Source organism: Lissotriton vulgaris, chromosome 4_1 (assembly GCF_964263255.1).
Source record: "Lissotriton vulgaris chromosome 4_1, aLisVul1.2, whole genome shotgun sequence".
Classification (NCBI taxonomy): Eukaryota; Metazoa; Chordata; class Amphibia; order Caudata; family Salamandridae; genus Lissotriton; species Lissotriton vulgaris.
Genome location: NC_141691.1, coordinates 886044423 through 886057118, shown reverse-complemented (window position 1 = coordinate 886057118; position 12696 = coordinate 886044423).

Below are 12696 nucleotides of genomic sequence, written 5' to 3'. Positions count from 1 at the left end.
GCGCAATCTATCCTTGACAATCGTATGGTCGAACATTCCCACTCTTTGTGACCCTCTTAGCCCAGGAGAGGTCCCATACTGCAGGTGCGTGGCCAGAGATGGAGGTCAATATTATGTTTATATTGAGTGTTTGGCTGTACATCATATAAGTCCCCCACATGAGATCAATGCTAGAAAATATCCCGTGACTAAAGCGAAAAGAAGATATATTCTCTATCTCCTGGAAGGTGTTCCTGCCACAAGTGGGAAAGTCCCAGTTCTCTCATCTTTTGTTGTGTGGCTTGAGACATCCATCCCCTGGGGCACTTAACTTGAGGATGTTTATCGTATTCCAGGTTGGGAACTGTATTGAAATCATCTGCCAGGAGGATTTCCCCTCTCACCCTCTGTAGGATAGCCAAACTATGTTCTATGTGGCCCTCCTTGCCTATCTTAGGGGCATAAGAGTCCACCAAAGTGATATCTCTTCCAGATAGGATTTCCGTCAAAATGATATATCCACCGTTTATCTTGTCTATTATGGGGTTCACTCACTTCTAAAGGTGGAAAACTACTCAGTGCCAACATTACTTGCCTCGTATTCTTGTCATTCGAGGTGGCAAATAAATGGGAAGGATAGTGTTTGTGGGTCATTCATTTTTTGCCCCTGGCCTTTAGGTGTGTCTCTTGTAAAGATGCTAGAGGGTGCAGCTGTGAGATGGTCATGCACTAGCAAGGCTCTGCTTGCCAGGAAAAGAACCCGTCACCTATATGCGACTAAGACCATTTTTAGCAGCTATAGGTGATAGCAGACGCTTTTTATAGGAGTGTGCAAAGGGTGCACCATGGAATATAGGACAGCACAGGTGGCAATTTTCTCCGAGGACTGTAGGCTGCAATGGCAGATCCACCATTTTGTTGGGCTGACAGCCAGGAGCTAATTGCACAGCTGTCAGCACAGGTGCCTCAACCGGAGCTTGTGGTGAGCTGGACTGGCTCTCCAGGCGCTCATACATTTTTGGCGAGTGCTGGCGAGACAGAATGGTGTGACACACGTGGATGTTGAAGACTACCACCCTGTGCTATCGTGCCTGGTGAATCCCTTGGTAGAACCTCTGAGTATTGGTGCAGCTGCTGACCCTTAGTGAATGTGAGGATCTCTGGAGGTGCTGGTAGTGGACACCAGTGCTTAGGATAGGCAACCTCCCTATGCAGCGATCACTCTGTCTGAGGGTGTTATTGCTGGGTCCCTAAATGGTAGATTGCGAAGGGCAGACTCACACATCTCTGCATAGTGCCATACTCAGCATCAGAGGGGCATAAATAAGTTAAATACCAGCACAGAAATTCCATAAAACTAAACATTATTAAAACTGAAAGACCAATATATCTGGCTGCTGGCGTGCTTGCAAGTGTTGATCTGCTAGTGGCCCCCAGAATAACAGGAACTGTGTGCTGGTGTGTAAAGGGATCTGTTTCACTGCAAAGTGTAAGGGGAGACATCACCCCAAGATTTCAGAAACATACAAGGCAGGAGACCCCACATTGCCGGACAGACTGTGCCTGCCTTGCGTCACTGCCCACAGATCCCTTCGCTATGCCACGGTGGGTAAACACGATGAATGACAGGCAAAGCTGGAGTATGAATTGAGTTAAACCATGAGCAGCAGGCAGCTGCGGAAGTGGTGGTTTATAGGTAAAGGTCACCAGATGCAGAACCGGGATTAGACCTTAAACACCTTTGGCTGGACATGAAACACAGACTAGAAAAAAATTGACTCCAAAATTGATGTACTAAAGGATTGCCTTGACTTCATGAAAGAGAGTCCACTCACACGGAATCGCCTTTGGAACTTAGAGTATTGTGCATCAGACCAGAAGGCACCACAAATACTCATAAGAAGACATTGCTCCAGATGAAAATAATTGCGCTAATTTGGAAGATTAATGAAGATTCTGAAGCACGTTCTCTATGGATCAATTGTCAGAACCCCAAGAATTAGAACTCACATTCTCTCAACGCTAGCAGGGAAGTTACCGATCTCTCTGTTAAAAAACAATCCAGTTTGCAACCATTGGAAGTTGCATGTTCAATTGCGGAATTCCAAGATGGCGGCCAAACCCGATTATGGGTTAGCTGTCTAGTTGTTGGTAAATCTCCAGGTGCTGGAATTTGAGATGAAGCGCATGAGCCTAACTGTCAGCGCACTTCACCTAAGGAGTTACTGTGTCCAGTTAACTTTTCTGGGGCTCTTGAAGAGAGTCTATCTTTGACGAATTTGGCGCTTTTTTAGCGCGTCACAGAGTGAATTATCCTGAGCAGTCATAGAAGAAAAAGCGAACTGAAAATGTTTGGAAGCAAAACACTTACCTTTGGTAAAGAGAACCATAGCTTCATAAGAGGCCTCCAACGTCTGAAGAAAGAATGGTCGACACGATGGAAGGAAGCCTACAAATGAGGAGATAAGTTTAAAGTCATGACAAACGAATTAGTATAAGGATTCAAAAACATTGTAGTAAAGCTATGAATAAAACCTATCGCACCTACCTGAACTCTTCGGTGACTTTCCCTAGAAAGGAGAGAAGACAAGTTGCAAGGTGGCATTAGACAAAAGCATGTGCAATAGGAGACAGTACTTAGTAAAACACTTAATAAGAGTTATTTAGCAATAGGTAGGATACTCATAGGCACACATAGGTTATTCTTAGTTGAGGATAGGTTGAATTTCAAAGAAGGTGAACTCAATACAAGGTCTACAACTAGTGAGAGAAGGTAAGAGGAATAAATACATAGGTAAGGCAATGTAAAGCAGGAGAAGGAATATAATTTACAACATACATCAATATTCTATTCCAATACAGATATCCACTTAGTTGAAGAGCTAAAATTGTCAGGAAGAACAGGAGAGAAGCAATGTCTCGGGGTAATTAGGCAAGGAAGATTAGCTGAAGGAATTATATAGAAGTTAGAGTAGAATAGGGAATTTGAATAATCTTTTGTTATTGTAATTTAGGTTTTCTCTGAAAAAGGAGTCTGCAGGTCGGACACCCAAGAGAAGCCAGAAAGAAACACCGAGCAGTCTCTTCTTTATATGTTTATTATTTTATCCACTCCCCCTTCCCCCTTGAGAGTCCCTCAGAGTCAAGTTTTATAATTGGCTCGGGGGGAGTCTTGAGCGGGTGTTGGGAACAATCAGTGTCTGCTCTGAGCAAGTTCTTCAGCGGTAAGAATTCAATTGGGGCCTTGACAGAGTGAAGTGCCCACGTTGTTATTCTTGCGCCCGAGCAGAAAATGGCTGAGGGATTACATTTACAAACCTTGGAAACAGTGCTAGAGGCAATTCAAAAAGAATTAGTAGGTGTCCGAGAGGATATTCAGAGTCTTAGGCAAGACATTTTAAAAGCGAGGAAAGAAACCACAGAATTGGCTCAGAGAATGGGACAGTCCTTGGGCTCAAGTGGAGAGAGTACACTTGCGGAGGGTTCAAACATATTAACCACCCAAGTAGTTTATTCCTTGTCCCCAGTTATTCTTTTGGACCCCCCAAAGAGGTTTAGTGGGGATCCTCAAAAGGCCCAAGAATTCCTAACCGATTTTCCCTCCATTTTATGGGCCGTCCTACCATTTTCCCTGATGCGCAGTCAAGAGTGGCGTTTGCTTTATCGTATTTGAGTGGGGACGCAACGTCATGGTCCATGCCGTTGGTTACAAGAGATGACCCAATATTACAGAACTATGATGAATTCAAAAAGGAATTTCTACGAATCTTTGATCGACGAAGAATATCCCAGGCAGTGGATAATGAATTATTAGAACTGAGAGAAGGCAATCGTGACTTAGTGGCATACTTAGCCCAGTTTAAAAAACTTGGTAGTGGAGACTAATTAGCCTGAGAGTAAGAGAGCTGCAGTGTTTTACTGTGGACTGCGAGATGAGCTCAAGGATGTGTTAGCTCGAATACCCAATAGACCTACAGAAGTTTCCGAATTAATTGATTTGGTATTAGAGATTGATTTTCGTCAGGGAGAAAAAAAAGTAGAGAAAAGGAGAGATTTTCAGCCACCACTTCCAAGGTTTGATAGAGCAAGAATTGAAAATACTCGAACGACAGATGGAACATCTAACTTAGAGCCAATGCAAATTGGAATAATCCGAGGACCGTTGACAAAGTAAGAAAAAGAAAAAAGGAGAGTATGGAATTTGTGCATGTATTGTGGCTCTAATGGTCATTTTGTTAGGAACTGCCCAAGAAAACCCAAAACGCCCTTTAAGCTGAAGGAAAACTCGCAGCACCACCTGTAGAAGGAGTTGAACGGGTGGATGCAAGTTTAAATGCAACTCCACAAGAGCATCAGTCGGCAAATACATTACAGTCCTCTTCTCCTCATCTAAACTTATCAGTAACAATAAAATTACGAGATACAGAAGTTTCTGTGATTGTGGATTCTGGAGCAACCGGGAATTTCTGCGACCTGAAATTTGCTACAAAAGTTGGATTAAGGGCTATACAGAAAACTAGGAGCGAGCCAGGTCGAGCAGTTGATGGCACCAGTCTTTCATCTGGACCCATAGTAAGTCACACAGAGCCTTTGCATATGGTCTCGATAAATGGACATGAGGAGATAATTCAATTTAATTTAATCGACGCCCCACAGTTTTAACTCATTTTGGGACTACCATGGTTAACAGAGCACAACCCCACCATTAATTGGCGTACGCGAACAATCACCATGGAATCCACTTATTGCAAAGAAAATTGCTTTGGTGGCTGTGAAAAAGGTTGTGAGGATAATCCAGCTCTCTCCCTTTGTAAGGAGGATGTGTCAATATGTGTTATTGACTCCCAGGAAATACCGCTTGAGTATCAAGAATACGCTGATGTTTTTGATGAAAAAGAAGCTGAGCAGTTACCGCCTCATTGAATTTATGATTGTTCAATTGATCTAGAGCCAGGTGCTAACTTGCCATGCAGTCGGGTGTATGCATTGACAGAAAAGGAGCATCAACATTTGAAGGAATACTTAGATAAGTATTTAGCAAATGGCTTCATACGGCCATCACAATCTCCGGTGTCATCCCCTTTGTTTTTTATACCGAAGAAAGAAGGGGATCTGAGAACTTGTATTGACTACCACGCCATCAATAAAATCACTAAGAAAAAACGTTACCCGCTCCCTCTTATTTCAGTGCTGCTGGACCAAGTTAAGGGGGCACAAATTTACACAAAGCTGGATTTTAGAGGCGCCTACCACCTTGTTCAGATGAAGGAAGGCGACAAATGGAAAACTGCCTTCAGGACAAAGTTTGGCTTGTATGAGTATCAAGTCATGCCACACGGTTTGTGCAATGCCCCGGCTGCCTTTCAGCACTTCATAAATGAGGTCCTCAGAGAATTTATAGATCAATGTGCGATAGTATATATCAATGACATTCTTATTTATTCCGAAGACAAAAGCAAACATCCAGAACAAGCAAAAGGAGTCTTACAAAAACTCAGAGAGCATTGTTTATTTGTGAAACTAGAGAAATGTGCCTTTGGAGTTTCTGAAGTAGACTTTTTGGGATTTATCCTCTCACCCAGTGGAATGAAAATGGATGAACGTAAAATTCAGGCAGTTGTGAATTGGAAGTCTCCAGCTTGTGTGAAGGAAGTGCAGGGGTTTATTGGGTTTTCAAATTTCTACAGACAATTTATATGTGAGTTCTCACGGAAGATATTACCCCTCACAAAATTGCTAAAGAAATTAGTTTGGTTTGAATGGACAACAGAAGCGGAAGAGGCCTTTCAGTTGCTTAAAACAAGCTTCACCACTGCTCCTATATTGTTGCATGCGGATCCAACGGAACCATTTTATGTGGAGACTGACACCTCTGATCAGGCAGTAGACGGAATACATTCACAGCGACATAAACAAACTGGGCAGTTGCATCCCGCCGCTTATCGATCCAGGAAACTAACCCCAGCGGAGTCTAATTATACCATCACAGACAAAGAGTTGTTGGCAATAAAAGATGCATTTCAAGAATGGCGACATTACTTGATGGGGGCGCAACATCAAGTGACTGTATTTACTGACCATCGAAATTTAAAGTTCTTAAAGTCTGCTAAAACCTTGACACCCCGACAATTAAGGTGGTCGTTGTATTTTGCAGAATATGGCTTTGTGATTAAATTCTGACCTGGGGCACAGAACAGAAAAGCAGATGCTTTATCAAGAATGGATATGGACTCACACAAGGCCTTGGAAGAAGTTCAGTCAATCATCCCAGAATCAAGAATAGTTGGCGCAGTTGGGCCAGTGAACCTGAATGAACAAATAGCCCAAGCTATGAGTCTGGAGGAAATGCAAGAGTGGGCCAAAGAAGATCCAAACCGAAAGATTCAATCCCACTTACCCTATCATAAGGAAGCCTTGTACATATCTACTAAAGAGTTGCAACATCAGATAATGTATGAATGCCATGATAACCCCCTTGCTGGACATAAGGGAGAAGCTAAAACTGAAGAGTTAGTTAAGAGACATTATCGGTGACCACAGATGACTACCGACATTGAGAACTATGTGAAAACATGTGAGATATGCGCTCAGGGAAAATCCGAGAGACAGGCCCGAAAGGGTTTTTCCAGCCTTTACCCACCCCTCCTGGTCCTTGGAATACCATCACCCTGGACCTTATAGTAGATTTGCCTTTGAGTCAGGGGTATAATACCATTTTAGTTGTAGTGGACTCATTTTCCAAGATGGCTCATTTTGTAGCATTAAACGGTGTCCCTACTGTCAAACAGCTTGCCCATCATTTCAGTACATATGTAGTCAAGCTTCATGGAATACCAAAGGTGATAATCTTGGATAGGGGCTCTCAGTTTCTTTCTCGATTTTGGAAGGCCTTTCTGTTGGGATTGGGAGTTGAGGCGAGATACTCCACCAGTTATCATCCTGAAACAGACGGTCAAACTGAGAGGGTGAACAAGGAACTGGAGCAGTTTCTGAGACTGTTTATTTTAAAACCGGGAGGGGACTGGTCATATCTCCTGTGGGCAGCGGAGTTTGCACATAATAACGCCATCAATGTATCAACTGGCTATACGCCATTCTATTTGAACTATGGCAAACACCCACATTCCACGTTAGCTGAGGTTGAGATCCCGGTTCCGGCGGTAAAGGAATTGCTGAACCAATTAAAAGAAACCCATCAAGTGGCAGTAGACAATTTATAGCAAGCACAACAGAAGTATGCTACTTAGTATATTTCATGTCTGGAGGATACGAGGTGGGAGTTGGAGGATTTCTGGCAAGTTGAGGAAGCCAGAATAGGAGGTGGCTGGGAAAATGAGATGGGGAGCAGCAGGGAATTGTTTGTTGTCCGCTGCACGACTAAGCCACTGGGTAGACATACACACACAATGGACTGTAAGAGACATACACCTTTTCCATTGGACTACTCTACCTACATACTTAAGTAGGAACCCCCAACCTCAACAACATGAGGAAGGTTAGATTCTTGTTGTGAATGTCCGCTGCTTCAGTGGCTCTAGAAATATCAAACAAATAATGGCATACACTAAGAGACACAGCATAGATGTGTGCCTATTACAAAAGATACATCTGACTAAGCAGACTGGCACCAGCTTACAAGTTAAATGGAAAGAGCACAAGAGCACATTGTCATATTCATCATACGCTCATGGAGTTGAAATTCTAGTTAGACATGACTCTGCTCATGTCATGTGATGTTGTGTTACATAAATTTATAGCACGCACAAATACTCACGAGTGTCCCGGCGTGGTGCCTTGCGGGAGAGGAAATGGACTTTAAACAAAGAGATATGTTTTCAGATTCTTCTTAAAAGCCACTGGGTCCTGTATATTATGTAAGGCAAGAGAAAGGGCATTCCAAGAAGCAAAAGAGCTGCCTCCTAGCCTCTGGTATTTGAAACGAGGGACCTGGGCGAAACGTAGAGACATGGACGCAAAGGTCGTGATGGAACATAAAAGGAGAAGTGTTTCTGGAAATAGGAAGAGCCACAACCATGAAAGGCACGGTGGGTCAAAACCAGCGATTTAAATGTTACCCTATCAGTCACGGGGAGCCAGTGTAGTGAGCACAAATGATGGCGGACATTATTCCTGGCGGAGATGTCCAGAAGTATGGCTGCCGGTGTTTTGGACCACCTGAAGCTTTTTCAACAGATAACCCGGAATGCCAATGTAAAGAGCATTGACATAGTCCAACCAAGACAAGATCAATGCACAAGTAACAATTTCCCTCGCTGCCTGGGGTAGAAGAGGAAATAATTTTCTTAGGGTTTTGATAAGACTGAAGCAATTGCCGGCCAATTTCTTAATGTGCGTAGAAAAGGAAAGACTCTCATCAAACCACACCCCCAGATTATTGACGGGCTTCCCCGTGGAAGTGGGCGAGGGGAACTCAGGTGGCCAGAGAGAATCCTGGAAATTGATGGGAAATTTCCCAAAGAGGAGAATCTCAGACTTCTCTTCATTGCACTTGAGTTGTGCAGCCACCAACCATTTGAAAATAGAAGAGAGACAATGTTACACTGAGACAACAGAGTCCGAATTTTTGTCCCAGTTGAAAAGCAGCTGGATGTCATTGGCATAGGCCACCACCTTAGCCCCCTGGCCCTCAGCAAGATATATTAAAGGTGTAACATCAATATTAAAATGAAGGGGACTAAGGGAGGACCCCTGGGGGACTCCGGTTGTCACTGATTGAGAGGAAGAGGAGGCCGATGGAAGCCAGATCTGCTGGACCCGCCCTTCCAGAAAGGACCTGAGCCAGACCCAAAGAGAGCCAGACACACCAATCTCTGCAAGTCGCACAAGGAGTAGAGCATGCAGGACCGTGTCAAAAGCCACCGAGAGGTCCAGCAAGATTAATGCTGCGCTCCCGCTGGCGTCTAAACACTCACGGATGGCCTCTGAAACCTCAATCAGGGCTGTTTCGGTACCATATGATGCCCGAAACCCTGATTGGGCTGGAAGCAGAAGGCCCTCCCTCTCAATAAACTCAGTGAGCTGTTTATTCACTACCTTCTCGCACACCTTGGCCAGAGCAGGTAAGAGGGAAATAGGACGGTAATTCCCTGGACTAAGGGGGTCCAATGACGGCTTTTTTAACAATGGCAAGATGTTAGCCTGTAGTACAACGGCTTCCTGAAGGGACATGTTGATAATACTATTCACTTCTGCGTTAGTGATCTTTGCGACTGCTGCCAGTACTCTGGCAAGGCAAGGGTCCAAGGGCGAGCCAGACTTTAGACCCTTAAGAATTCCAAGGGAATCTGGCAGGTCCACAGGACTAAACACATGCAGGGAATGGTCAGGATCAATTAATTGAAGCACAGAAGTTGTCCAAAGACCGTTGTCACAGGAAGAAAAAGCCATCTGTTTAGTCCGAATCTTTTCCATAAAGAAAAAAGAAAGAGTGTTGCACCATGTGACTGAAGATGAAGACACAGTAGATTGGGCCACAGGGGACGTAAAACTCTGAACAATAGCAAAAATTTCTTTAGCATTGTTTCTGGCCGAGTCAATACGGGCTGAATAGAATTGCCTTTTGGCCAACGTAATGGCATCATAGTAGATTTTTTGCTTAGTTCTGAGCTTCCGCTTAGCTACTGGGAAATATTCACTACGGTGCCAGGCACGCTCAAGAATCTTACATTCATGTTTCAATGCTTTTAGATCTGAATTAAACCAAAGTTTTGAGGGAGATTACCTGGACAGCCTAGAGGAGCGTTGTGGGACTACTATGTCCACTGCATTAGAGATCCAATTAGTGAATCCAGACAGACAATCCTCAATGTCCCCCGAGAGAATAGGCCTAGAAACTTCCAGGGCCCAATTGAACTCAAGTGGGTCGATTTTACCAAAGGCTGGTTTACAATATGATCACGTAAGGGCTCAGCATTGGAAATTTCCAAAGAGAAATAAGTTAAAAGGTGATCCGACCAAAAAACCGGGGGTGAATCCCCTAACAAGATGGGAAAGTTGGTACAAATAGGTTCCAATGTATGGCCAGCCTGATGTTTAGGGAGGTTAACCTGCTGTTCAAGTTGAGCCAGATGTAAGATGTCCAAGAAATCGCACGAGTTAGAATCAGCCTGATCCAGATGGATATTAGGATCATCCAGGATCATATAATGAGAGAATCTCATCGCTCTTGAAGCAACAGCGTCACCACTGTCTGAAGAAAAGGGCCCACCGGACCAGGGGCCTTATAAATCAGAGAGCCTCCCAGAGTAAACTGAGCTGAGAAGAGGATGCTAAAGTCAAGGGCCTCACAGTCTCCCCACGAGGTGGCATCCCCTCTGCAAAGGTCCCACTTGTTCTTATAAATGATGGCTACTTCGCCCCCTTTCCCCTCTGGGAGGTCTGATCTAGAGATCTTATAGCCCTCCGACGTAGCAAGGGTAACAATGGGTAACATGATTCTACATACACAACCAACTACACTAGTATGCACAAACAGATCCAACACGGATCACCCATTGTTTTTCAGTGAGCTATGGTTCCAGATACAAAATCTTGGTCCTGGTGCCATCATGTGGAGAAGTGTGGCTCAGGGGTTAGAGGCGGCAGACCTGGAGCTTGAGTTCGGCCCTGGACCAGGGTTCAATTCCCCGCCTCGGCGGGTCTTGGGCTCAAAAATTCCACGGACTCGTTAATTCTCGCTCTGGTGCCTTCTTGACTCACGGGTTCACACTCTGCGACTCTGGGCTTGCTTAATCTCCACAACGGCCCCTCGCGGTGGGATGCCTGGCTTTCACCTTGTGGATACCCTGCCAGGGTTATCTCACAGGGGAATACCAGGACAGGTTCCCTAAGCAAGCGCGGAGATGCCCCAGGGTAAGTTGTGCGCTATATATAAGTTTCATTCATTTCATTTCATTTCATCATATGAGGTGGGGATTTTTACATACTTTTAGATGCACAGGCAGACAGATACAGCTATGGCAAGAGACAACAAAACCCCAAGGCAGCCCAACAACTATAGCATATTATGGAAGAGAGTGACTTATTAGATATATCACGTGTCAGACTTCCAAAGACTCATGAGGGCACCTGCTGTTCCTCCTTTCCCAAACGTGGTCTAGATTAGGCTATTGTTAAGTGCCAGGTTGCATCAGCGCCAGGACACCTGCTGTTGGGCACTTGGCCAAAAGGCTTTCTAATCACACTCTGGAGCAGCTGGAACTGGAAGTTCTGGGATTAGAACATAAGGTGTTTTTCTGGAGACTGCCTATAAGGGCTCTTTGTCATGTGATATTAGAGAAGATATCAGAGCTGAGACAGCTCAATTCTTTGAACTGAATAAAAAAACGTTGGTTAGCGCTGCCACTCTATGACAATCTTACAAGGTGATCATCTGAGAGGCTTGTACAGCGAAACAGGCCGGGTCCTTAAAGACGTCAGGTGGAGAGTACAAAAATTACAATCCACACTTAGGGAGTTTGATATAGTCTCAGGTAACCAGATCACCAATGGACACATTGCTTCTAACAGAATCACGCAGTATGAATGCCAAAAGACAACCAAAGCCAAACTCAATTACCTAGGGAAGAGAGGCGAGGGGCCACATATATGGAGAAGCTGAAAGGTGAGACCATACGCTAGCGGCTGTCATTTGTCAAAATAGAGCCAGCTTGGTTATCACACAGCTCACATTACCAGAAGGGTGCAGTGCCAAAGAAACTGACAAAATACTGACATATTTCCACAAATACTATGTGTAATTGTATGCACCCACACAGCACCCTCATAAAACAGAGTTAGGCTAATACTTTGACACTATCAGAACTTGCCTGGTTGGAAGAGGGCCACAGACTGTATCTGGACAGGCCTATAAAGGTGGTGGAAATTGTAGCATTTATATAGACCCCGCAGAGTGGCAAGACCCCGGGACCAGATGGGCTACCCGCTCAGTTCTATAAAGAGTATACACATCTCCTGGCCCCTAGACCGCTGGCTGTACATGAGGAAGCCTTTACAATGGGCAGGTCACCTCCTTCCAAGCAGGAAGCCTCCGACTAAGATGAATTCCTACAAGTCCCTCTGCTTCATCAACACAGACAACAAAATCCTAGCCAAATTGATAGCGAGTAGATTGTAACCATTGATCTCCCACTTGATTCAACTGGATCAGTCGGGCTTTGTCCCTGGAAGATCCACATTCCATAATCGGAGAATCCTGTTTGTACTGTTACACCAAATACAGCCTGATTGCGAGGAGGCGGTGGCCTTCCTAGACACCACTAAAGCATTTGATTCACTGGAGTGACCATATTTGTTTTATATTTTACAATGGCTGGGAATTGGTGAAAAGATGCTGTGATTGATTTGCCTACTCTATAAGTGGTCAAAAGCCAAAAATGTCTAACCCAATAACATAGCTCTAAGTACGAGGCAGAGCTGCCCACACTCTCCAGTCTTGTTCACCTTGTCAATGGAACCCTTTGCAGACAGCCATGACGACATCATGCAGAAAGGGGCCTAGGTTTTAGTGCTAGGTTTTTAAGAACATCACTATATGCTGATGATGATGCGAAGAAACAACCAACTAATGTGATGCCAAAAATCAGCCAGTTTTTATGCTTTTCCGCCCTATCTGGCAAGCATTAATTGGGGTAAATCGTCCAAAATGCCTTGATGGGCTGCTTTGTTGGGGAAGCTATGGAATACCCACGTAAATGG